The sequence below is a fragment of the Mauremys reevesii genome, linkage group 3, assembly GCF_016161935.1.
Source record: "Mauremys reevesii isolate NIE-2019 linkage group 3, ASM1616193v1, whole genome shotgun sequence".
Taxonomy (NCBI): Eukaryota; Metazoa; Chordata; order Testudines; family Geoemydidae; genus Mauremys; species Mauremys reevesii.
Window position 1 is genome coordinate 175,074,943 of NC_052625.1, and position 27,729 is coordinate 175,102,671.

At 40.1% G+C, this 27,729-nt stretch overlaps 2 long non-coding RNA genes across 3 annotated transcripts in view; both read left to right on the forward strand.

The window, feature by feature from the left end:
* Positions 1 to 27,729, forward strand: part of LOC120400145 — a 197,621-nt gene that overhangs the window by 88,497 nt on the left and 81,395 nt on the right. The window lies entirely within an intron of this gene.
* Positions 13,803 to 20,606, forward strand: LOC120400146. Its single transcript, XR_005595565.1, has 3 exons — positions 13,803 to 13,894; positions 14,829 to 14,899; positions 20,320 to 20,606. It is a non-coding gene; the product is annotated as an uncharacterized LOC120400146 (long non-coding RNA).

Genomic DNA, 27,729 nt, shown 5'->3' on the forward strand with positions numbered 1-27,729 from the left:
AGTTAATTAAATTAAGAAAAGCAACATCTCTAGCAGACTCCATGGATTTTTCCACTTGTCTTCCTCAAACACAGCTTCCAATCAGAAGAGGAAGGTTTATTTTCCTGAGGAGGACGGGGTGCTGGTTATAATCTTGGTTATGTTGGAAAGGCTTTATTGAACAGGGCCTTTGAGCATTTTTTTGAAGGCAGTTGCATTCTGTATTAGTGTGAGCTCCTTTCACTGAAATATCTTATCTCTAGGGTTTTTTTTTAATATTTATACTGATCTTTCTGATCTGCATTGATTCAGAAGTGTGCAATTGGCTTGTAGATTATATTTTATTTTGGCATGGTATCCTTGCAAAAGGGCCAAACTACCATAACTCTTCTGTCAGTGGGGTCCAAATAATTATGCCAAGGTACAGTCCCAATTTTGCAGTGTATTAATTTATGAACATGTACATAGTACTCTAATGCCTATAATTAAGTGGTTTATTCAGTGATGTATGAGAGAGGAACCTGCTGTCTGCTATGGTATAGGGCAATCGCTTTATTCAAGCTATGCTAGACTCAGAAGTTCAGCTGGTCATTTTTGAAAATTCAAATCTTTAATGTAAAGTAGCCTTTTTATAAACCAAATGTCATGATTTTTCCTGAATCTTTTGTATTTTGAATTTTCAAAATGTTGGAGGTTTTTCTGTTTTCCCCTTTATTTCCCCTTCCCACTTTTACCCCCCACTTAATGTGAGAGAATGAATGTTGTCTAGGTTTTCTTACCCCACTTTTTCATTTTTTATTTTGTCAATTTATAACTTTTCAGAACTTTCCAGAAAGTTACAGTATGATAGAAAGAAAAGTGGAGGGAGAACCTTAAGCCGTTCTTTTCTATTGTAGTCAGTAGACAAGTGGGGATAAAAGGGGTGCCAGAGCCTTCCCAAAAGTGGGGGGGCCTGCCCCCAGAGGGCCCTCCCCAGTCAAGACGGAGTGGCGCTGCGGAGCCCAACCCTCTCCCTCGCCAGAGTGGGGCTGAAAGCAGACCTCTGATGGTGTCCCCACCCTGCGAGCCTCCCGCTCAGGGCAGATGGAGGGACCCAGGCTCCCCAAAGCTGCCCACATGTCTTTCCCTGACCCGGTTCCGGCCACAGCCCAGCCACAGTAAGAGCCGCCCAGGCAGCTGTGGGGAGCCATGGCGGACCTTCCACCTGCTCTGGGCAGTTGTGTCGGAGGACTTCTCTAACATTCTGCTCACAGGAACAGAGCAGACAGGCAGAAAAGAGGAAACAAATGTATGTGCCACAAATTTTGTAAAGAAGATCATAGCACAGGGCTTGTTATATTTAGGACCACATAGCAGAACAGTCAATGTTGTATCTGTATTGCTCCTATTTTCAAGGAGTGGATAGTTTTTTTGTGTTTTTTTTTATGAAGTGGGCAGTGCAATATACAAAAATAATAAATGTAAAAGAGTTTACACTCTGGGACTGTCCTCTTCTGTCTTTAAGCAGAATTAACATCACCAGTATATTAAAGCTATAGACATTTGTTGTAACCCAGATGGGTTATGAAAACAGTGGCTAGTATATTCACCTGAACACACATGGACACAAATATATATTAAGTAGTGAACTGTCACATAATAAGTGCTCTTTTAGACGGAGCATGGAAAAAAGGTAATGTGAAGAAGATTTATTTGTTTTGTGTAATAGGGAGTGTGAAACAATGAGCACTCAGTTGCCTAGCTGTCACGTGCCCCCAGGGTCCAATCCAACCCAGCCAGTGAATCAATAGCTCAAGAAGGTTTTTGTTTTAATAGCTGGAGTTTACCACCAGCTTGTAAAGTGCTCCAGGTGGCAGGGTCATTTGTTCATTAGTGACTTTTTACAATAAACAGTTGTGGCCCCATGAGGTAGTAATTAAAATAAACAACATTGCCAACTCCTCCCCCCCCACTTCGGGGGCTGGGAGGGACCATGAAGAAAAAGAAAGGCCTCAAGTAAATCCCGCAAATCCCAATAAAAGCTAGCTGAGAGTACTACACCAGCAGCAAAAAGTGAGGAGCAAGTACACTGTTACCTTATTTAGTCAAAGACTAGTTGATCCACTTTATAAAGAACTTCCTTAAATTGCTTTTCATTAAAATAAAATCTGGTATCAATTCTCGCATCATGCTGCGTGCTTCAGGCAGAGACTTAACTTTTTGTTGCTTTATACTTCTTTTTTCCTTTCTTCTAATGCAAAGCCTCCAGATGATCTGAAGGAAGGATTCCAATGGATACGGTGTTGCTAATTTACAAAATCTGTGCCTTTTAGAGATTATTTTGTTGAAATTAGTGTAAGCACTGGTGATGCAAGATAAGAAGAAAGTACATTACCCTGCTATGCATTTCTTCTGAAGTTTGAAAATCCAATTTACAGACCAACTTTAACATGATTTAGGACCTCCAGCAGTGTTATTGGAAACATAATAAGTAAGGATTGAAGTCTAGAGTGGCTGTAATGCAACCTTCAGTTTTTCTTTGGAGCTTGGAATGTAAAAATGGAACTTGAAATTTGGTTAGATTTTAGGGTTTTTTGTTGGCATCTGCAGCATATTTGAACAACATGATCGTGCTTAGGGATAAAGCAGGGTGAATTAAAAATAGGGGTTTGAGAGAACCTTTGTAAATGAATGAAACCATTCCATTCTGGTATTGGATTTGCCCCTTAAACATGTCCTGGGCTTTTCCTCTAAAAAATGTTTGTTACTCTTTCAGTAACACAATGTAAATAAATCCCCACTAAACTCATTTCCAAATCTGTAACCTCTTGACCATAACTACTGTACATTTTGGGTCAAATCCTGCTTATTCCTTCACAGGCCCTGGCTGCAAATGGTCGGTGCAGTTCCACTCTGTGTGGAGGCAGTATCCAACAGCTCCTGTGCATCTGCAAGCACACATCTAAGGGCATCCTCTTTGTGCAGGAGGGTTGAGGGTTTTTTTATTTTTGTTTTTCTTAAGAGGTCTGTCTGTCAGCTCCTGGTGGCTAGAGCTCATGCAGAAGGGCCATGGAAACCCAGGAGATAGGGATATAGGGGACAGCTGGAGCCCTGCTGTTTGGGCTCTCCTTTCCTCCCACCCCTATCCCTCACCAGAAGGCAGCCTGGGCTCGGGCTTTCCTTTTGCCACCCCGCCAAAATCACTACCTGGAGGTGGCAGGGCTCTGGCTCTTCACCCTAGGGTGGCAGCAGCAGCAGTGCAGAAATAAGGGTGGCAATGGGGTGCTAAGTCTGCTGTGAAAAGTGATATTGACGAATATCACTTTTTATCACTTTTCATATTGCCACCCTTAGTTCTGTGCTGCTGCTGGTGGCGACACTGCCTTCTGAGCTGTGCCAGCTTGCAGTCACTGCTCTCCACTCTGCCTTCAGAGCTGGGTGGTGGTGTATGTACTGTGGGGAGGAGGGACATAAATGACTACAGACACAAAGAAGGGAGCGCAATCACATGAGTTTGAGAACCGCTGCTCTAATGCATATCCCAGTTCACCTTTTGTGGACTTCATTACTTCCAATTAATTTGCTGAGCTGGTCACCATGTCAATTCCTTCTCAGCCTTTTTATAGGTCACTATTGGCTCCAGGAAAAAAGACCAGATCAGTTTTGTTAACCTGCAGTAGAAACTCACAGCCATCTAGGACTAGATTCACAAGGAAGACTTAGCCACTGCAATACTCTGCACTGCTGAGTATTTTTTTACTTGGAGGTGATGTCATTCGGCTTCCTGTGAATTTCACTTTTGAGTGTGGAGTCATCTCTGCAAATCATGTGAACAGCTGTAAGGCAGCTGACATTTTGTTTGTTGGTTTCAATTCTGATGCAGAAGGTTACAGAGTGAGTATTACACTGTTGTTTGCTCTATCTTTCATGGAGGTTTTGTTGTTTGTGACTCTTAATCTGAAATAAGTAATCGAAACTGAAAGTACATGCTTTTGCTCTTGATGTTTGGAAGACATAATTCTGTTTGTGCACATAAATTACTTCAAATGTGGGGATAACCCTGGAATAAGGTGTAGTATCATAGAACCATAGGGTTAGGAGGGACTGCAAAGATCATCTAGTCTCACCGCCTGTAAGATGCAGGAAAGTTGCATTATAACTGTCTCTCCTGCATTTTGTCCACAAATCCTTCTCTGCTGCTATAACACTGGTCTGGGTATAGTTAATCCTACTTCATGAACCACAAGGGGGCGGACTAGATAACCTCTTGAGGTCCCTTCCAGCCTTGCATTTCTATGATTCTATGATTCTAATGCTCCAAACTTCTGAAGAACTTCAGGCAGCCCCCAATTTTCCTAGAACAATATGCCAGGAATACCTGATGGTACAGGGGGAGGGATACAGAACTAAATATGAATAATTTTAATTCTGACAAATGTCATGCAGAATACTTGCTGGTGTAAGAGAGGTAGATTGGTCTTGTTGTTAAGGCACTGGACTGAGACTTGGAATATCTGTGCTCAGTTCTTAGCTGTGCCAGAGACTTCCTGAGTGACCTGGGGCAAATCAATTAATCTCCCTATACTTCGATTCCCTATGTGTAAAATGGAAGTTATAACACTACTACTTATGTCTATTTAGGTTGCAAGCTCTTTGGGGCAGGAACTGTTTGATTATGTGTACATGCAGCACTTACCATAATAGGGACATGATCTCAGTTGGGTTCCCTAAGCACTATTGTAATACATACTGTGATTAAAAACACCCCATATTCACACACCATTGTAATAATCTATGTACAAAATATGCTTTGCTCATCAATGTCATGGTGAAACGTATGTAGCAACATTATATGTAAAATTATGAATTCCCCCATATGATTATATTAGCACATGTTCTATCCCACACAGCCGTGACTAGGTAACAGTTGTTAAACAAGTCTATCCTAAACAAAGGAATGTGTGTTTATCTCAATTTACATATACATAGTAAACTTGGGAAATGGCAGGAAACAAGACAAATCTGCATTTCAGCATACACAAGGGAGAAGAAAGCATGGAACCACCTTCACGACCAGGCTCCACGTTGCCTTCTTTACTGTTTCAATAAACTTTGCTTTGCGGGGTAACCCTCAGAAGAATCCACTTCAAAGAGGGACTGGACTATAAAAGTGAGGAGCAAAAACATGCCAAGAAATCTCTCCCTGTCTTTCTTTTTCAGCTAAGACAACAAAGGGACCAGCCCTTTGACTCTGAGAGAGATCCTGACCTGAGAATTTGGTCAGCAATGTTGCTGGGAACCTGTGGTAAAGATTTTACCTTGAACCAGGTCTAGCATGTTAAATTTTAGCTACTAGAAAGTGTTTTATCTTTATTTCTCTTGTAATCGTTTCTAATTTTAATACCTTAGATTTTAAGTACAACTATACCTCTTTGTAGCTAAATAAACTTGTTTTATTTTGAATCTAAACTAGTCCAATGTTGTGTTTAAACTGCACTGTTGGGTAACACCAGTTAAAATAGCAAACTGTTGAATATTGACCCCTTATAGAGGCAACTGATCTGTGATATCTGAACTGCCCAGGAGAGGGCTGGACAGTGCAAAACACATTTTTGGGGGGGAAATTTTGGGACTAGGAGTGTGTTGAGGTCACCCTCCAATTAGTAACCAAGGCTGGTGGAAGCCAGAGTGTGACTGGAGTGTTGCTGGGGTCAGAGCTGTACCTGCAGGGCTAAAACTATGCTTAGGGTGTGACCTGCATTCTGTTTGTGAGCAGCCACGGTTGAGAGCAATAGCAAAGCTTTGTAAGGCACTCAAGATTGCAAGGCAAATGGTGACTCAACCTCTCACTGGTCTGCACTGCAGCCCAGAATGTGATACATAAGATAAATAAATAATAAATAATAGCAGCAAAGAATCCTGTTGCACCTTACAGACTAACAGATGCTTTGCAGCATGAGCTTTCGTGGGTGACTTGCATCCGACGAAGTGGGTATTCACTCACGAAAGCTCATGCTGCAAAATGTCTGTTAGTCTATAAGGTGCCACAGGATTCTTTGCTGCTTTTACAGATCCAGACTAACAGGGCTACCCCTCTGATATTTAATAAATAATAGTGTCATAAGATGGTTTTGTTGCACGTCATTTCAGGTTGCTTGTGTTTTCACTGCTCATGAATAATGAGGCTATTCCAAAGCCATGGAATACATTGCTGAAATACCTCTGCATGAAGTAGTTACATATAAAATGTTTAATTGTGTATTTATACTGTGTGTGTCCAAAGAATTTAATAGTACTTGGTTTTGTATGGCATTTGACTTCAGCCAGTCTGAACAGAGATGGAGAAAGTGGAAATAACTTAGGTTATATAGAGCATTAAACATTAGCTAATTAAACCTCACAATGGGCCAAATACTGGTCTCAGAAATGGCTCAAATAAATTATTATCTGAATGATACCTGAAGGAAAAACACAATCACAGGTCATATAGATCCTCTAATAAATATCTTCATTTTTCTATTTCATATCAGCTGTTCTCCTATAAAATTTCCATTTTGTGGAAGGAAAAATATTACCATCAGATGATTCTTTATGCCTCCTGAATTATGTCTCAATCTAAATCTGTATTTGAACAGTTTTATTGTATTTTATGGATTAAGTACATCCTGTAAGAATTCATCCCTATACATTAAGATGTTAAAAAGCTGAGAGATAATGGATGGACACCTTAATGGAGGTTACAGAAGTCATCGTACAAGTGTAGTGACTCAGCAGATGAAAGCTGATGTGAGTTTGGTCATTACGAAGCTGAAAGACAGGTTCACATAGCCTTTATAAAGTCCTCAACCACAGCAGCAAGCTATAAGATCTCAGTCACATCAGGAAATGTCATTTCATTCAGAGATGAGGGAAGAGTAATTGCAAATTTAGATTGTATGAGAGCATAGAAAGGACCAGAGGCAATAGCATTACTCAAAGGACAGAGATAGCTGAGGGTTGAATTATTTGAAGATAATTTTAAATTACCCACTTATTCAATTACTTTAATGTCTGCCAACAACTTGAGCTGGATAATGTTACATCTTCAAGGTTTTTTCTTTTCCCAATATGACAGTTTAGAGAGATACCGACTCTCTCACGCTGTCTGCTACCCCTTGAATAGTGACTATTTTGGTTAATTATGCAAACAACAGTTATTTGAGATCTAATTAACCAGAAAGATTTGGGTCACCGTGAATATTTGGTTCAGATCTTTTTGCATGTGTTTCAGGTCCTTCCCCTAGTTGTACCCCAATATTTCAGTGATCTTTCTAGAAAGAGATTTACCCTATAATCTATAAAATGTCATTCAGAAGCATTTGGCTTGCAGTAGTTGTATCATTATGTTTTACGATGTGACGCCTTCCAGTGTGACACTACCTTATATGATTTGCTGAGATATGGGTGCCTCACAGGTATGAAGTATTCCTATCATGAACTCTTGCTCAATGGGAATGGGACATTACACCAGTATTTCTAATGCAAAAGGACAAAATGTACCAAGTTTGAAGGTCATATTATATGACAATGAAAGGATGAGTGAATGTAAACCTCTATATTTAATTTGTCATCTTTGTTGTCCTGTGTTATGCTTTCTCTGAACTATATATTCTGAACTATATTGGTGACCAGGACTTGAAAATTGTGGGATATATCACATTTAAAATTATACTAAGCCACTCACCTGGGAAAAAGTAACTTTTTGATGAGCAAATGTGGTGAATATTATTTCCTTATTCATTATCATTATAAAAAGCAGATGAATAGATTTTTTTGTCTGGAATGATAAATTTTCATGATGATATTAAAGAGTCCTGTGGCACCTTATAGACTAAGAGACGTATTGGAGCATGAGCTTTTGTGGGTGAATACTCACTTCGTCGGATGCGGAATACCTGACGAAGTGGGTATTCACCCACGAAAGCTCATGCTCCAATACATCTGTTAGTCTGTAAGGTGCCACAGGACTCTTTGCTGCTTTTACAGATCCAGACTAACACGGCTACCCCTCTGATACTTGACATAATGGTATTGTAAGGCAGGTCTAGCTGTTCTTCAAAAAGTGTCCTTGGACTTGCACCAGTCCTGAAAAATCAGCATTTCAGCTTCCTTCCATAATGTTGCTTCATATTAAACTGAAAATGTAAATGATGGTTCTAATGGCACATTGAGATCCTTTTACACTACTGTATTAACTAATACAATAATGAATTTTAAACTATACTTAGTTTGGGTATTTCCACACAACTCCACTATTTTAGAATCAGAAACATGAAATTTTACATCCCACCTCTGAATCCATTTGTTTAATCTATTAAGATTATCCTATAAAGTACAACCAGTTGTGGTAGTCTCTACAGATTTAATTATTTGACACTTTATAGGATTGTCTAAATCAGTAGCAGAAATGTGAGGTTATCTAAATCTATAGTAGAAACAAGTTTACTAGTTTCAGTATAGAACCTTGAGATTCCCTTCCTCACCAGTATTCCTGAAGAATACAACCTTTAACTCCAACTCTCTGCTTTCCACACATTACCAGATTCTTTGCCCATTTGAATGTTTTACTATGTAGCCCATATTTAGAGGGTTTATAATAATCCAGCATGTGAAACTTTGTCAAAGGTTTTCTGAACATTCAGAATTGGTTCTATCATGGACTAAGGGTAATGTTCCATTGATGCTATGCAAGACAGTATCCACTTACCTTAGTTTATTTTTTTTAAAAATCAATTTTAAAGTATACTTTCCTTGTTTAATCACATTTATGTATTTGCCTCTCTTCCTTGCCTTTTAAGATAGCTTCCATTTCACTGTATTCATCTTTTATCAACAGGACAGCAAGAGATCCCAAAATTTAGATTTAATATAAAGTTAAGTACATGCTTAAGCATTTGCAGGATTCAGGCCTTAGATTCTAGATTACATCATATTAACTGATGATGCAGCTATTTACTTGGGTTGGTTAAATATTCCATAAATAGCATATTTTCATCTGTATTCAATGCATGAGAGATTTTTTTCATATAGTTTATCGAAACATTATATAAGGGAGCCATACTCTGGCTTTTGCTGGGATAAACTAAAGTATAGAAACCCTGATGCTGGATACTCAGAGGAGATTGTGGTTGTGGAAAATGACTACAACTTCCACTTAGGAAGGGGCACAGTAGATACCTTAATGTTAAGCATGTTCAGTCAGGCTTCTGATACGCCACATTTCTATCAAAATAACATTTAGACAGAAATGTGCCTTTTTTCCTTTATGATCTTCCTCTATGGACTGTTCACTACAGAGCACACTTGTAGTTAGATTATATTTTATTATTTATTTATAATATACTATTGGCAAGCTGGGTACTATTGGCCCCAGCGTATCACCAATGTTGAAGTGAGCCCATTAACGGGCATCAACAATATAGTGGATGAAACCAAACAACGAAGATGGAGGTGGCGGGGGCATGTGTTGAGAATGGATGCTGACAGACACCCTCGTATTGCCCTACGATGGACACCACAAGGAAGAAGGAGGAGAGGTAGACCATTGGGGACGTGGCGAAGGACCATTGAAGAGGAAATGAAAGGTATGGGAATGAAGTGGGATGAAATCTGCTGTCTTGCTCAAGAACAAAATGAATGGAGGAGAGTGGTTGGTGCCTTATGCTCCACAGGGAGTGAGTAAGAAGAAGAAGAATTGGCAAGCTGGGTATATACACCCTTAAATCAACTCATTATATCCTTGTTTTCTATTCAGAGTATGGAGGTTTGATGGATTTCTGCTGCCATAGAACTCCTTTGTCTATACTGTAGTGCCTAGGAATCTCATTCATGGACCAGGACCCCATTGTGCTAGGTGCTGTACAAACACAGAACAAAAAGACAGTCACTGCCTAAAGAGCTTACAACGCAAGTATAAACAAGAGATAACTGATGGGTACACACAGACAGATGAAGGTGTATAAGGAAATAACATCTTATTGGTCAGCACGACAGGCGGTGGTATCAATCACCAGCAGCCTAGGCATTGTCAAGTTTTTTTTGTTGGCATCATGGGAAAGGAGTGTTTTGAAGGTGGATAATGAAGTAGCTTTGCAGACATTTACAGGGGAGCATTTGTTTAATGTTGCCAGCTGAGAGAGGATTTATATTTTAGATGTTTACTCCTGAAATGCATATGAACTGATTTATAATTTCCCCGTAATCTAGTGTTTAGGACTTATTCTCTTTTTAAAGTGTCTTTGAACATAAAATCTTCTTGATGCTGCTTGCTTCTGTGTTGTCAATGACCTTCTTACTCATTGCTCTGCTTTTAACTTTTGCATTGTATGTTGTGGGAACATAGGAGGGAAACATGGAAATAGATTATTTTCCCATGTTCAGATTTGGTACTTCTAAACATTCCTCTGATAGTGCCAATCCTTCAAAGTACTGAGGTCTTCCTGTGAGTGACTATCTTCATGTCCCATGAAGAAAGGTCATTTCCCATGAAGAAAGGGCAATGAAAATTAAGGATGCTGAATTACAACCTGGTAGGCCCTAAACCTGCTGCATATATCAGAGTGTCTAATGAAAGCCTGATCTTCCAGTCCTGTGGGGGCTTTTGCCTACATTCGTTATGAATGATCAGGCTTAAGTGTCTCATTCTATTGCTGTTTCTTGGGAGAGGCTGAATACAGGAGAAAAGAATATTGTTGTAACAAACTAATGACTACCTGCTAGCAACCAAACTATATTCATGAGGCTTTGAAACATGTAGCATTAATCTAGAAATATCCAAAGCAAGTATTTCAGAATTACTGAGGGTCTCTGGGCTATTTATATTTACATGGAGGTCTATATCTTTCTCAAGTCAACACTACTGCAAGACAGTTAAAACTAATTTATTAGTGCCATACATATTAATCAAACCAACTACAAACTGAGACCATTGCTATCAGTACTGTAAGTCCTGCAAAGGGGAGGGTGAAGAAAGAAAATAAAAAACAACAACTATCAAGATGTGCATTTGCTTTGCTGACTTGAGGAATCCTCTTATCTATCTTTTGTCATCCTTGTTCCCCCTCTAATTTCCAGTCCAAGGCCACGGTTACAGTTTCCGGGGATTGATGCTGATGCGATCAATGCAGCGGGGGTTGATTTAGCAGGTCTAGTAGAATTGCTAAATTGACCACAGAGTGCCCTCCAGTCAACTCCACAACTCCACTGGAATGAGAGGAATAAGATAAGAAAACGGGAGAGCATCTCCCATTAGGAGAGGGTCTCCATTAGGGGGCTGGAGCACATGACCTACGAGGAGAGGCTGAGGGAACTAGGATTGTTTAGTCTGCAGAAGAGAAGAATGAGGGGGGATTTGATAGCTGCTTTCAACTACCTGAAAAGGGGTTCCAAAGAGGATGTATCTAGACTGTTCTCAGTGGTAGCAGATGACAGAACAAGGAGTAATGGTCTCAAGTTGCAGTGGGGGAGGTTTAGGTTGGAAATTAGGAAAAACTTTTTCACTAGGAGGGTGGTGAAGCACTGGAATGGGTTACCTAGGAATGTGGTGGAATCTCCTTCCTTTAGAGGTTTTTAAGATCAGGATTGACAAAGCCCTAGCTGGGATGATTTAGTTGGGAATTGGTCCTGCTTTGAGCAGGAGGTTGGACTAGATGACCTCCTGAGGTCCCTTCCAACCCTGATATTCTATGATTCTATGATTCTAAGAAGAAGATTGAGCTCCACGGAAAGTGTTGGGCACTGGATGATCATTAAAACTGGGCCTCTTAAGTGCCTAAATACAGATTTAGGATCCTTACTTTTTGACAGTCTTGGCCAGAGTGCCTGAAGGAAAAGGAGATTGTCTAAGTTTATCATTAGGTGACATCATTTGTACATGTGCATATTCTACTGCTATACCACTCTGGGCTGATTGGTTTTCATATCTCACCAGTTAATTGTGGTTGGACCTGGTCATAGGTAGGATAAGGAATCTACATAAAAATCCCAGAATTCCCCAGAAGCCCACTTTTTTGTGGATGGCTGTAGGGCATTCTCAGATCTCTTTGGGACAAATAATGTCGCTATTGAATATCATGGCAAAACTATCATTAACTTGAATGGCACAGGATCACATTTTAAGTCAGGATTGAATTAATGACCCAGCATAATGTTAGCTGTCACTGTTCTGGTGGAAATGAGATTTGTTGGTGAACACACAACGCAAAGGATCTTGCTACTTTAGGTCATTAACAGGAGCATGATACTTTTCACAAGATTACAGAGATGTCCTCTGTCCAGGAAAATCGCCAGTTTGGATATCGCATTCTACTTGCACTTATAGAATCATAGACATGTAGGACTGGAAGGGACCTCAAGAGGCAGAATTAAATATACCAAGACCATTCCTGACAGTTGCTCCTCTAACCCATTCTTTAAAACCTCCAACACTGGGTATTCCACAACTTTCTTAGATAAGCTGTTCTAGTCCAACTATTCTTAGAGTTAGAAAGGTTTTCTTATGCAACCTAAAAATCTCTTGCTGCAAACCATGCTAATTACTTCTTGTCCAACCCTTGTTGGACCTGGAGAATAATTGATCGCTTTTACATATTTGAATACTATTATCCTGTTCCCTGTCTCCCTCACCCTTTCTTCTCTTCTCTAGCCTAACCATGCCCAATTCTTCCCACCTTTCCCATAGGTCATGATTTCTCAACCTCTTATAATTTTTATTGCTCTCCTCTGGACTCTCTCCAGTTTGTTCACATCTATCGTAAAGCATGGTCCTCAGAACTGGACACATGAATCAAATTCTCATTCCTATCACATCCTCAGCTTCAGCATCACCACTGCTGAGCAGAGTAGAACAATCACTTCCTGTGTCTTACATGACATGTGTTAACACATCCCAGAATACTTGCCTTTTTCACAACGGCATCACATGATTGACTCTAATTCAGTTTATGATCCACTCTAACCCCAGATCTTTTTCTGCAGTATTGCTGCCTAGCCAATTATTCCCCATTTTGTATTTGTGCAGGTGAGTTTTTTCCTTCCTCCTTGCACTTGAAATTCAACAGACATCTTCATGATTTCAGACTAAGATCATTTTGAATGCTAATTCTGGCCTACAAAGTGCTTGCAACCCCTCCCAGCTTGGGGTCAATTTGCCCACTTTTCTCCTGCAATTTCTTAGACAGTAGTTTTAAAACTGTGGTCCACGGAGCACATTTTGGTGATGCATAGAAACCTTGCTGGTGAGATGGCATAGACTCTCCTTGTTTTTGTCAAGATAGCTTTCCTTTTCCAAACTTATTTTAAATGACAGCTAAAAAAAAAGTACTGTACTTTTATAGGTAAGCAGCTGCTGTAATTGCCACAAAGATATTAAAGGGAAAGAAATGTGAGCTTTGTGGTCACAAATGGGACTGGAACTGGGTCTTGGATTGAGATATAGGTTATACTTTGAAAATCCCCAGGGTATTGTATTCACTACTTTGTGTCCTAAAATATTGTTCAGTGTTACCGTGTTCTATAAAATAGCTACTGTGTTCCATCCCAGAGCATTTACTATGTAGGTAAAATGATTGGCGCATATAAGTACAGTAAGCCCATCTTTGTGAATGTGTCAAATGCTTCTGTAAAAAGGTGCACTGTGACTGTAAAATGTTCTACTGTGTGTTCAATGAATATTTGTTATGGGGGTAATTTGTGACTCTAACTGGAAGTCCGTCTTGCTCTGTTTTACTGCTGCTTTGTCAGAACATCAGATCATAATGGATTATTCAGAAAAGAACTTCCAGCTTTGCTTCAGAATTCCTGTGTGACCTTGAGCAACCACTTATTGCCTTGTGCCTCAGTTCCCACCCACCCCTCTAAAATAACGCTAATGATACTATTTTCCCTGTCCTTTAAACAGGTAAGATATACAGTCTGTAAGCTATTTGGGGCAAGAACTCTTATAACATGGTGGCTCTCAATATTGGATGGGAGCTCTAGGAGCCACTTACACATGTGGCAATTTTTAAAAACCTGAATATTACAAAGAGACACTTCTCAAATTAGAATAACAATAACAATCTACTAGAGTCTTTCTGCTTAAAGCAGGAATTCTATGCTTGCATCAAATAGCATATTATCCTTAAAGGTCACTTTTACATGAATCTGGGCGCTGTCTCATGAAGTTCATTCTGTTGAGCCTGTGTAGTGCAAGGAAAACTCCCCTAACTGGGCAGACACGCCGTAGATGAGTTATATGGTATTTGTTCTCTGATGTTATCACTCACTATATCATGACTGTATTCTACAATGTGATGCTCATAGAAAGACCCCAGCACCCACATGAAGGTCACCCTCATAGATTGGCTGGATTAGGGCCATCATTTCTATTGTCAGTAGTGAACATTAGAATGGGACTGTGTGCAGTCATACTCCAAGTTACATTAAATATTAATTTCTTATCTGTCATGATTTATAAAGAAGTATTTTCCTAATAACAGTCTTGAGCTAATTGTTTCAATTATGCTGGAATTCATTGCATGGTAGTGGGGACTCATATTGATTAAGAGATTAAGGGATAAGGAGATGTGCAGAAATTTCTAGTGTTTCCCAGTGGTGACGATAATGCTTTCAAATAGAAGAGTCTTCCAATGCGCATCAATATATGAAACACCTTTTTTGGCACCTAATACAGAGTTTTAATTCGTGGTAATAACATTTTTGTGCTGACTAATTTGCACAAACAATGTGTGTGGGTGACTCAAATTGCTAGATTTGGAGATTAAGACAGGATATCGGTATTTAAGAGCTACTCAATGGGATTTGTTTTATTAATTTAAGCTGTTTCATCTAAGGGCCATGTCATATTCTACTGACACAATTGCAAATGCATTTGATGAGACTAACATGGATGGAACTCTAAAAGGTACGAATTCTCTATTGTATTAAAGTGATAGTTCAGTTTTCCATATGAAATCACAAATATTAGACATACCACATGAATCCAATGTATTGGGTTCAAGCTAAAGCAGCAAATAACAACATCCTAAGACTGAGTCATGAATCTTAATTAACTACATATATATATAGCATGTAGGGTGTAAATGGCACAATTATAGGCATTTAAATTAATCACAAGTGGGCTTCATCTTGAAATCTGCTTAGAGATCCTCTGGGAGATCCTGAGCACCCACAAATTTCCACAGATGTCAAAGGGAGATGAGGGCAGTCAGCAACTTTCTGGAGATGCTTGTCTCTTTTTACAAGATCAAATCCCAAGTGATAACATCGTGAACCAATGAAAATCTGAGAGAGATCCTAGCAAGATTCTCAGATATTTGACAATTGAAGAAGAATTAACTGCAGTGAAGAGTCTAATCAGTAATTAGATGCTTTATATTCACACTGTTAACTATATTAACGAGAGCTTAATAACAGTGATAACAGAGGCTGGTCTAGGCAAGTTAATCAGGGTATCTCACCTCTCTTCATTCTGGACATCACTATTTTTACCTTCCTTGAAACCTTACAAAACAACTCCATACTATAAGACCTTATCCACATTAGAGAAATAGTATATCAGCTGAGGCCCCACCAGTTCCAGGTAGAGCAGAATAATTACCTCCTGTGCCTTACATATGTCACTTATGTTAATACACCCCAAATATTAGACTTATTTGCAACTGCATTATATTTTGGCTCATTCAATTTGTGATTCACTATAAAGCTTTTTCAGCTGTCGTGAGGCTAGTATAACACTTGCTCTCAGCAGGGTGGGATAAGGGATTTGTTGCAGCATCCTCTGACACATGCAGAATGGTTCTCTTCTTCTATGGTGTCTGTGGCTACATCTACACTACAAGCTAGTGCGACTCCTCTGCTCATGTATTCATATTCATGCTAGCTCTCACTGAGCTAGCAAGAGTGTATATGAGTGTAGCTGTGGTAGCAGTGGCAGTGGAGGCATGGCTTAGCCATGTTGAGTACAAAACTACCTGAAACATTTCTGTGGATGACAGGGAAATATTTGTTTGTATTCAAATATTCTGAAACATATTCTACTTTTGTTGTTTATTTTTTTCTAAGTGAATACTGTTTAAAATAGCCAGCAGTATATGCAACTTCAACAACTGAGTAAGGAAATTAACAAAAAGGAAATTGTCTTCAAAGGGAATTCTGTTTGTGTAGTGGCTTCAGAAATGAGCCCTTAATGAGTTGCATGGGTTATTGATTCAAATTGCCTTAAACATAGCAGGGTAAAAACCATTGCATTTAAAAATGAAATTTAAACACCATGAGCCCTACTGCCAAAGGGATGAAGCTCTGTTACAGTGGAGCAAGTACATCATCTTTAGGTTTTCCAGCTTTGCCAAGTGTAAAATTTCCATTTGTTGCTGTTGTATGATCTGATAGAGTTAATTGCAATAGTTTGCTGGGGGTACTATAGCAAATCATGGAATTATATTTTGCAGAACATTTGATAGTTTTGCCAATGGCTAGCTGTCTACTACATAATTCAAATGTATGGTCAGCTTCAAAATGCCCTAATCTCTGAAAAATAGTATCCAACATTATAACAAGGTGCTTTGCTAGTCTCAAGAAATGTCTTGTTTCAGTCTCCTTGTGGCAGGGTTACGACTCACCAGCATGGCACCTCCTGCTGGTCATTCAGAGAATTAGCTCTTTCAGCGCAGAGCGCCCTCTGCAGGACAGTGCCTTGCCTGCTGCTGGCCCCCGTGTCCCTCCCGGACCCTGGTGCCCCTCTATGTCAGGGTCCTGCCCCCAGCAGTAACCCACAATCTGGGTCTCCCTGTCCAGGGGAACCCCCAACCCCCTATCCCCACCTTGCCTCAGTGGCTACTGCCAGTCATCATGTGGACCCCGCTTCCTGGGGCAGACTGCAGACTATAAACCACTCCTCATCAGCAAGGGGTTTGGATCAGCTGCCTCTGCCTCTATCTGGGCTGTCCCTCTGCAGCCCTAGTACCCTCTTGTGAGCCCTTAGCTTGGCCTGCAGCCTGGGGCTTTGCTAGGCTGGAGCTCCCCAGCTCCCTCTGTCCTTCCCCAGCACTGCTCCACACTAGATACCCTCCTCAGCTTCCCAGGCAGCCAGGTCCTTCTCTCTCATGCAGCTAGAGAGACGGTGTCTCTTTTTCCTTCTGGCCCACCACACTCTTATAAGGGCCAGCTGGGCCTTGATTGCATTGGCTATAGCTGTGGCTGCTTTCCCAGTCAGCCCAGCTTTTCCCTGCCACAGCCCTCTGCCAGGGCTGTACTAAGCCCTTTAGGGCAGGAGCGGGGTAACCACGTGACCCTGCTACACTCTTCTTGTTTGATGTTTATTTTAACCCCAAAAATTGTGACTAAGACCTGGTCTACACTGTGGGGTAGGGGGAGATTGACCTAAGATACGCAACTTCAGCTATGAGAGTAGCGTAGCTGAAGTCGACATATCTTAGGTCGACTTACCTCACATCCTTACAGTGCGGGGTCAACTGCCACTGCTCCCCTGTCAACTCCGCTTCCGCCTGTCGCCGCAGTGGAGTACAGGAGTCGACGGCAGAGCGATCGCGGATCGATTTATTGCATCTACGCTAGACGTGATAAATTGATCCCCGATAGATCTATCACTACCCGCCGATCTGGCAGGTAGAGTAGACGTACCCTAAGTGTCTGTGTTGTGTAGGGGAAAGGATCTTGGAGATAACTATTCAGGAGTCCCATAAATTAAGGAATATTGATAATGCCCTTAAACTACGTATGTTTGTCCATGGAGTAAGGTCCCTATTTACCCTAAAAATCTAGTTTTGACTGCCTGACTTAGTCCTGCCTTTTCTTTAAGGCCAAGCTCCATTTTTAATTTATCAAAGTCACCCTGACATATTGTGATTGTCATACCAGAGGTCTGCTGCATCCTGGATGGTGATGGCTTGGATTAGCATTGTTAATTACTATTTCATTCTTATGTGGCAGTAATGCCTAAGGCCTCATTTAAGTTAGGGCCCCAGTGTGCGCTGTACAAATATATATAGTAAGACACTCCCTGCCCCAAGTAGAAAAGACAAAACAGGTGGATGAGAGAAAAGAGTGAGTAGGGTGGAGATACGGAGGACAGGATAACAATAATAAAAATAGAAGGCTCTAGCACAGGCTAGCTAAGGGCACAATGCTTAGCCAATCACAATTCACCACCTGCTTAGATGGAAGTTTTCTGTACACAATATGGTACAGGTTAATCCTGGCTGCTGAACAAAAGGTTATCCCAGTTCCTAGGCACCCTGAAGAAGGTTTCAGCAGCATTTAAACTGCCAGGCTGACTGTAATATAAGGAAGGGAAAGAAATCCCCTTTCTTATCATACACATAATCTCTTTTCCCCTGTAACCTCTGTTCTCCTCCTCACCCACCCCCACTTCAGGGGAAGTAAAAGAATGAGAATAGCGAGGAAAATATGACATGAAGCTTTATACTGGGGTGGGGAAGAAAGACAGGTGTTTGTTACATGTACGGGACTCGCGATTTGGCAAACTTCAGTGCCTCAGGGCAAATTTAGGAGCCTAGCTTGTTAAGTAGTTATTTTTGAAAATCTTGGCTGGGGTCATCTAGTCATTTGGGACAGGATAAAATTTGTTTTTAAATTGTTGGTGGGAAACCCCATTCTACTAAATAAATAGAGAACATGGCAGAAGAAACTAATTAAAAGCTACTAGAGAAAATAGCATGCTAACTTTTCAAACTGATTGAGTAACCAGAACCTCTTCAACTGAACACATCACAAATATGTCTGACCTCCAGCATGTTCATCTTATTCTCCCATAATTTATTCATGCCAGGCTTTCTCTAGAGCATAAAAACAAGTGGAACTGATAGTATGTCCTTTTAAATTTCCATGTCCATATGTAGATTTAATTTTACACCTGTGATACCTATTCAGCAGATTATACATTAAAGAAACAAGCGGAATTTTTCTGTGATCACAGTTCAAACTGTTTCTTAAGTTTGAGTGTGAATATAAGATTGTTGAAAAGCTAAAAAAGTTACTGTAATTAATCCCTTAGAGAATAATTAGTAGAGCTGAAGATATCAAATTTAAACCTCCCAGGTGGATTTTTTTTAATATATCAGCCTCATGTAGCACTAATAAAAGTACTACACTTTTCTTAAGAGCTAATGCACTTGTAAAACAACCAGAGCATAAAGTATTTGTGCAATAACCAGAAGACTGAAGCAAGAAGACTGTTTAAAAACACTGTCAAGAGGTATAAGCCTGAGGAAGGGCTCTCTCCATCTCGGTTCTGTTAACACTTCTAGTTATTTTTTCTGTCTTTGTTTTACAGGTCATGAGGTTTTTTAAAATTATTTTTTGAAGGAGGAAAGTCATTGGAATGTGCATCTCTGCAGAACTACATGTAGCACTGATCCTGCAAACACTGATGTCTGTGTTTGATTTCAGTGGCACTACTGACAGGGTTAAAATTAACATGTATGCACACAGGATAGAGGCCTGAAGAGTAAACATCTGGTCAAACGTTTTTCATCCAAAAATGTCTTTTTTTTTGTTAAAAACAGTAATTTATGTGGGAAATCTTCATTTTTTAAGAGAATTGAAAATGTTTAGCCAAACCTCCCACTTTTTTTTTTTCCTGGTTTAGTTTTTTTAGCAAAAACTTGACATTTCAACAGCAGCGGCTCCAGGCACCAGCACTCCAAGTGCGTGCCTGGGGTGGCAAGCCGTGGAGGGCAGCCTGCCGGTCCCTGCGAGGGCGGCAGTCAGGTAGCCTTTGGTGGCTTGCCTGCGGGAGGTCCGTCGGTCCTGCGGCTTCAGCGGCAATTCGGCGGTGGGTACGCCAACGCCGCAGGACTGGTGGACCTTCCGCAGGCAAGCCGCCGAATCCGCGAGACCGGGGATCTCCCGCAGGTGCACCATCAAAAGCAGCCTGCCTGCCGTACTTGGGGCAGCAAAAAATCTAGAGCCGCCCCTGCGTTTCAAAGACATTTTTTGACAAAAACAATTATTTTGGAAATTTTTCATGGGATAATACAAAAATTTGGTGACCAGCTCTACTAAGGACACAAGTCATACATGAAGGATTTAGGGATAGGATACAATAAATATACCTACTGATCAAGGAATGTTTGACTATTTTATTTCTTCCAGTCCTACAGGGTACCCCTAACAAAGGGGTAATATATGACTATAGTTATGAAAGCATGGCTAGTGATGAGGAATTTAGCTGTGGATGCTAATTTGATTCTTGAGTTCTACTTTATCCTCTCTTCTACTTAATTAAAATGGTTTCCCTTTCTTTTAACCTTACACTTCTTTTCCCCAAAACTCTTTCTGCAGCTCCTTCACATCTCCAGAACTCCAGCTGCTACCCTCTGACCTGCAGTAGAACTGATGCCTTGAAAGAACCACCTGACTTCTCAACTCCATAGCTCTAATACCAAAAAACACCCTTGATCACAGCTCCTTTTTCCTAACCTTTAAAGAGATTACAGACAAAATTTTCAAAATTACCTATATGATTTAGGACCTTAAATCCCACTGTCTTTCCATGAGAAATGGTTCCTAAATCACATTTGAAAATGAGATTTAGGCCCCTACATCACTTACACACATTAGAAAAGAGAGGGAGGAAGTTTTCCCAATCTAACAATAAAATAAGATGATACAAAAAATAGACAAGATATACTTTGATAGTTTTACCTGGGAATTGTGTGGGTCTGAACTACTCATAATGGACTAATATCTCACTTGTATTTTGATGTGAAAACATCCAACTGGTTATTCTTGTCAGGAAAAATAAGTGTGTGCGTGTGCGTGCGAGGTATCATTATTCTGAAATTTCTAGGTAGCAATCCAGTCTTCTTATCTTAGATATTATCTGATGCTTTAGAAACTGCTACATATAGGTAAAAGATTGTTACAACCTAAATGATCTTTTTGGAACTCAGCCTGGGAGGGTTTTTTGAGCTTGTTGAGCCAAAGGGCTGGCTCATGTTTGATGTTTGGTATTTGCACCATTAGATACAGAGAAGTAAGGTTGGATTTGAATCTGAAATATCCTGCCACTTACAAGGTTATATGTAAACTAACTATACATTATATAGACTTAAATATATTGACAGCAAAAAAGCCTTTATACATCTTTTAAATCTTTGCTTTCAATCTGTGCTCCAGAAAGGTTTGGGGAACGATACACTCCAGTTCACTCTTAACAAGTCCTTCTCAGAACAAAATTGCAAGCTAACTTCCTTCAAATTTCTCTGTTAGAGTATCTACTTAAAAATAAAAAATGCTGACTGATTTGAAGAGAACAGAAGCTGATTTCTCTAGATTTAAAGCAGATATGATTATCTTCAGAATAACTTTATCAAGTAGAGTAGTTGTAGCTGTTTCAGTCTCTTTATCAAGTAGAAATGACTTTAAAAAAATCAACAGAGAAGGGGATATATTTGAATTATAATACTATTGGCATGTGTGAGCTTATCAAAGTTACTGTCTTTTTTTTTTTAATATATCATTAGGAAAGTGTGTGTGTGGTTGGCAAGGGGGATTTAATCTTTGACTGTGGGATTTTAGTACTTTATTGCTTAAGTCCTTACAAATAATGGGCCATATTCAGTCCTGGTGCAACTCCGTCTAAATCAGCCAAGTTACATTAGGATGAGCTAATAAGCTTTTATTGACTTAAGGAAGCTTTCTAAACATGCAGTTAAACCAGTGACACACTTTGAACCAAGTCCTGTATTTGTATCTGCTTGTTCAACTCCAAATTATATCAATGAGAACTCTGTGTCTGCACAAAGGGAAGACAGAATATGGCCTGTATGCAAAGAGCTCCACTGTACTTTACTCATTTTATTTAAAATAACAAAAACTCTGGCAATATCATTTTCCAAAAATTCAAAATTTGCCTGAATATATTAACATGCAGCAGGACAAACAAGATACTCATACCGATGACCTAAACTACGGGCAAGTGAATCTTATCTTTTTCCATGTGAACTGGCCTTCAACTCTCTCTCGTGCCTCTGACTGGCTAAACTTGCTTGTATGAAGTCATATTGGTATTTGGCCCCTGTTTCTGTTTGAGTTGCCTCCATATAATCTGTGAAGCACATTTCTGTGATAGGTAGGTATATTTGAGGTAAATGTATGTAAAGGGGGTGAGGATTGGAGGGGGCAGGAGTTTGCACTGCAGTGCACACAATTTCAAAAAAGTGCAGTAAAATTTGAAAAAACTTGCTGGGATAGATTCACCATTAATGATACAAAATACAAATTTCTTGTACCTCTCTCTGCCTTTTTATCAAAAGTGAAATTGGAAAAAATTGACCAGCTCTAATTATTATGTCTTATCTAAAACATACCCTAACATTTACAGCAACCTGATAACATGTGGAGTATCTGTTCTTTATTGACTCAAACACCTACAAATCATATGGGTAATGTATAAAGTTCTCTGATGTTTTTTTACAATCCAAAGTGTTATATACGCATTTTATCTTAACAAGGCGTGTTTGTATTACAGGGGATGCTGGTAGTGATGCCTATATTTAGGTTGCCTTACATGTTCCATTATAAAGGATTCTTGTGACTTTTTTTCTTTGAAAAGTTTTCATACCTCCATTGTTTGCAGCAGTTCTTTGATATTCAGCAAGGGGAATAGCCTCAGGCTAGGGAAGTGCCTCTTCTTTATCCCTTTTTTTACTTTTGCTGAGATATAAACTGTTTAAAAAAATCACCTTTTCCTTTCTTTGAGTTGTTCTCCAGGGTGGTGTTTGGCAGCATCTCCAATTAACTAAACACATGAACATTTCCAAGGCTGGGCTCACACCACCACTGCAACAGCAGACATTGTACTGAGAATACTTGGGAACTGCCAGAGCAGCTGTACAGGGCGGGGGAAGTAGTCTTCCTGCCCCCATCCCTATATCACACTCTGGGGACACCACATGGGGCAGAACCTGGGTTGGGCTCCCCCCATATTTGCCTTACCTGGCCCACCAGACCCATTTCACATGCATACCCCAACCCTGGGCAATAGATGAGGCTGATATTACTTCATCTCCCAAGTCAGGGGGCGGCAGGTTTGTATAATTTTTGGTGATGCCCAGAACAGGTCCAAGTCCTGCCCCTCACACCTGCCTTGTAAGCCAACATATATATATATTAAATGTAAAAATGTGAGGGCTCTGGGGTGGGGCAGGTGATATGGGGTTTGGGGTGTGTGGGAAGGGCTCAGGCAGAGGGTTGGGGTGCATGGGTGATGGCTGTGGGGTGGGGCTGGGGATGAGTGGTTTGGGGTGTGGGAGGGGGCTCAGGGCTAGGGCAGAGGGTTGGGGTGAGTGCTGTGGAATGGGGCCAGAGATGAGGGGTTCAAAATGCAGGAGGAGGCTCAGGGCTGGGGCAGATGGTTAGGGTGCGGGGGGATGAGGGGTTTCAGGTGTGGGAGGGGCTCGGCTTGGGCAAAGGGTAGAGGTGCGGGGGGGTGATTGCTGTGGCTGGGGGTGCAGGCTCTGGGCTGGGGCAGGGCTCAGGATGAGGAGTTTGGGGTGCAGGCAGATGAGTAGTGGTCTTCTGGATCAGAGCCTTATAGTCTGATCCAATGCTCTTTTGTAGTTTGCGGAAAGGCTCCTATTGACTTCAGTGGGCTTTGGACCAGTCCTTATTGGGCTATTGTCAGATATGCAGGGAAAAATTTCTACAGCCATTCACTTGCAAAGATGTATGAGTTTTTAAAAAAAAACAAACCTCCACCAAAACTACTTTAATTATATTCTTCATAAGAACCTGTATCTTCCTGGACCATGAGTCTTTTAAATTGCATGTTTTAAAAACTTATAAATTATCATAACGGCTTTACAGATGTCTTAATTGTCTCCCAGTGATAGCATGCACATTGCTGTGTTGCTGAAACATTTCTGTCTGAATTGGCAAAGTGTTCCTGTGCTAGGCTCAGAGATTTATATTCCCTTTTATGCCAGAGTCTGTCAAACTATTGATTTGAAAAGGGCACTTGCATGGTTGCTTGATTAAATTATAAGTTAGAACATCAGCATTTACCATTTCATGAATTCAGTTTCCAGGACTATTAGTTCTGGCTGAATTTTGTAAGGAAGAGGTTTTTTTTGTTTTTTTTTCTTGTTCATTGGTTGTTTTTTCTTTTTCTTTTAAATCAAGGGAAAGAAAATATTAATTGCTATTTGCTTTGTAGCATGTATATGAACCGTGCTAAATAGAAGTGTCTTTAGTTTCTTTCCTTCCTTGAAATGTAGTGTGAAGAACAGAACTTGAAATGTTCAGTATACACCATGGAACAGGAAATGCTATTTTCTAAGTGTCTTTCACTGCAAAAGGGGGAGGAGGGGAAGACCTTTTGAAATCAGCAATCTTAGAGCTGTCTAATAGCTATTAGAGAGAGGATGTGTATTAAAATGAACTATGTTTCATAGCAGGTGGCAAGACATATGACTGCCCATATTAGAAAATGAGCTATTGTGTACATTAAGGTTCTCTCTCTAATTTCAGTTACTGCATATCGGTTTTACATGGATGTGATTCCATTGACTTTAAAGGAGTTACTCCTGATGTTATGTGGGTTTATATAACATGGACAAAGTGCAATACCACCTGAACAGTTTACAAACAGATGGGCCAAATTCTCTTCTGGTGCAAATTGGTGTAGCTATACTCCAGCCAGCACCTGCAGAGCATTTAGTATCATGACTTTAATTGTCTTGTAAGATACACATAAGTAACCTTCAGGAAAGCCAGGACACTTTTTTTGTACTGCTGTCTTGTTCAGTTTCCTAAAACATAGGCTTAAAACATCATCGGTCCATTTCTGACTCCAGTACAGAATTCTGGAAAATAAATCCAAGCATTGCTGATTTTTAAAAGAAAAACATTTTCACAATTTTATGTAAACTTAAAAATGTATGTCCAAAAGAGAGAGAGAGACATAATGTCTTCCAGATGACAGCTTGCTGGATGGAGTCTGAAGCCTAAAGCAAGAAAAAAATTTCATTAACATTCAGATTTCTTGTCATTTTGATTCACACTCCCTAAGCAAGCTAATTTGGTCTGCAGCCAACCTTCTTACAGTGTGATGACAACACAACAAGCTACACTGCCTCCCTTTCATTGCTAATGATTCCTTGAGTGACAACCATGGTCCCTGAGCTCTGCATGACACTTCACCCTGCAGCAACATGCAATGTCAGAACTGCCTCTGTCCTCAGCCCCCTGCTGGGCCTTCTGCAGCAAGGACAGTTTATGACATCAGGAACGGAGGTGGGGGGAAAATTCAGCTTGAGATTGCACCCAGAACATGGCATGTTTTCTGAACAATGACACCATGGTATAATCACCTCCACTGGTAATTGGGTGCCCTCTTAGTGCCTTTATCATCCCACATTAAAAAAAAATCACCTCATCAGTGGCTTGTTTGTGATGGTGATAGTCATACCATGCTTTCTCTCACAAATGTTGTCAATGATTTAAAGAACGTTAAAATCTGGTTTCATTGTTGCAAAAAATAATCATTATTTTGTTAGCAAAACTGGAGACAGTTTTAATAGTAACTTAAGACTGCACATTGTTAAGGACTCTAAGCTTCATTTTTACTAAACACAGACCCACGCTCGCTATCCTTTAAATATAACAGCTGTAATATGTGCTTATTTCAAGATCTTTCCTGATATGCCAGAAGCACAGTCTGAGTCCTGTACAGCTACAGAATTATTCATGTTTAAAAGGACATTGGCATAATTCATAAGCCCGATGTTCAATCTTCCTTGTTTTTCCTTTATTGTACTCTTTTTTAAAAAAAACAAATTATTTAGTCTTTTAGTTGTCAATATTGATATTTCTAAACAAAAATCAATGTCTGCAGTCCAGCACATGCAAGCCTTAAATAACTTGGTGCATGCACGTGAACCTGGAAAAAACAGAATTGGAAAGGAAACCAATTTCAGTCTGATTTCCAACGTGTATTTTTATAAATAACAAGAAAAAAGTATTTTACAAATTATGGCAAAAAACAAACAAAAAAAACTTTACTATTGTAGTAAGATTGTCAGCAACAATTGGACCGCTATATATTTTCATGTGTTGGTATTGTAATTTTTCATTGATTTTAATATTATAAGTATGATTTCACCAAAGACTTTTTTCCCCGTATAGCAACTTTATTTCACTGTATAGTCATATTTTTTATTGAACAATAAACTATATTTGCAAGCATATGATTCTTTTATAATACTTTTATGATTCTAAAAGGCAAAGAAGGTTTTTAAATCCTTTGAAAACCTCATTACTTACAGGTCTGCTGATAAAATGTGAGGCGTGTCAAGATTTAGAAATGCTAATATCATTTGTTGGTTAAAAGGAACAGTGGCTAGCAGGGGTTCTCAAACTGGGGGTCATGACCCCTCAGGGGGTCACGAGGTTATTACATGGGGGTCGCGAGCTGTCAGCGTCCACCCCCAAGCCCTGGTTTGCCTCCAGCATTTATAATAGTGTTAAATCTTTAAAAAAGAAGGTGTTTTTAATTTATAAGGGGGGTCTCATTCAGAGGCTTGCTGTGTGAAAGGGGTCACCAGTACTAAAGTTTGAGAACCACTGCAGTGTATAGCTATCTCTCTGTGCGACTGACCCTCAGTGGAGAGCTGATGCAAAGCTTCTTAAAATTAATGAGAAAGTGCATTGACTTTATTGTGACTTGGATTGTGTTGCAAGCATAATTAAGAATCATAGATCCATTGGCATCAGTAGTTACGCTGTTTTACACCTGAAAAAGATCTGGCTTATGCCATGCCTGTCTCATGGGATCTGGGTGCCTGCATACACCTTGTTCTTCAGCAATGCTTGCCAAACATTGACCATGACAGCAGGAAGCACTCTGACCCTGTGTAAACTGTGAAGTTTATATTTTAAAACATTGAATAACTGGCATTTCTGGAACTAATTCTAGTAATCAGATATGGCGATTTTAATACTGGCAAGATGCAAGCCCAGTGTCAGTGATTGGATGTAAGTGTCTGGCCTGATTTAATACTGATAGAAAAGTAATAATGGCTAAATAAACTATACAGCATGGACCAACTTAATTCCAAGCCCCTGACAAAAGGCACTAGGAAGTGAAAAGTCCATCAGAGCATGGTGGCTTGTGGATGTGCAAAGTACCTGCAAGCATCCACACTGCCAAGGGGCCTTCGCCAGTCAGTACAGTCTCCAGAGTGAGCAGGCTGGCTGGGAAAGGGGTCTGCACAGTGGCTATGGGGGGTACAGTACTTCAGTCCCTCCTTACTGCCACCCATGCTAATAGGGCTTCTTTCAAATCACTAATAGAGCTTCAAGAGTGAAACCTATAGAGCAGGGTGGCAGTGGGAGATGCCCTGCCTTCCTTGGGATTCAATAATGGCTGGGGTGCTATGGGCAGGCTGGTGCAGTGTGGTATGATATGGACCTCTATTTGCCAGTAAGAGTAAATCTGGCCTTTTCTGTGCATATCACAGTTCTTTCTGATGATCTAGTAACTAGATGGATACCATCCTACATGAACAACAATCTGGATTTAGAGATTGTGCACAGATGCTATTTTCACCCTGAGATGGATTATTGAGAACATAATTGAATTCCAAGGCAGTCTTGCCATCAATTTTGTACACTTTCAAAAGGCTTTTGATACTGTAAACAGAGAAACAACATGGAAAATTGTGGAACAACATGGAATTCCAACAAAAT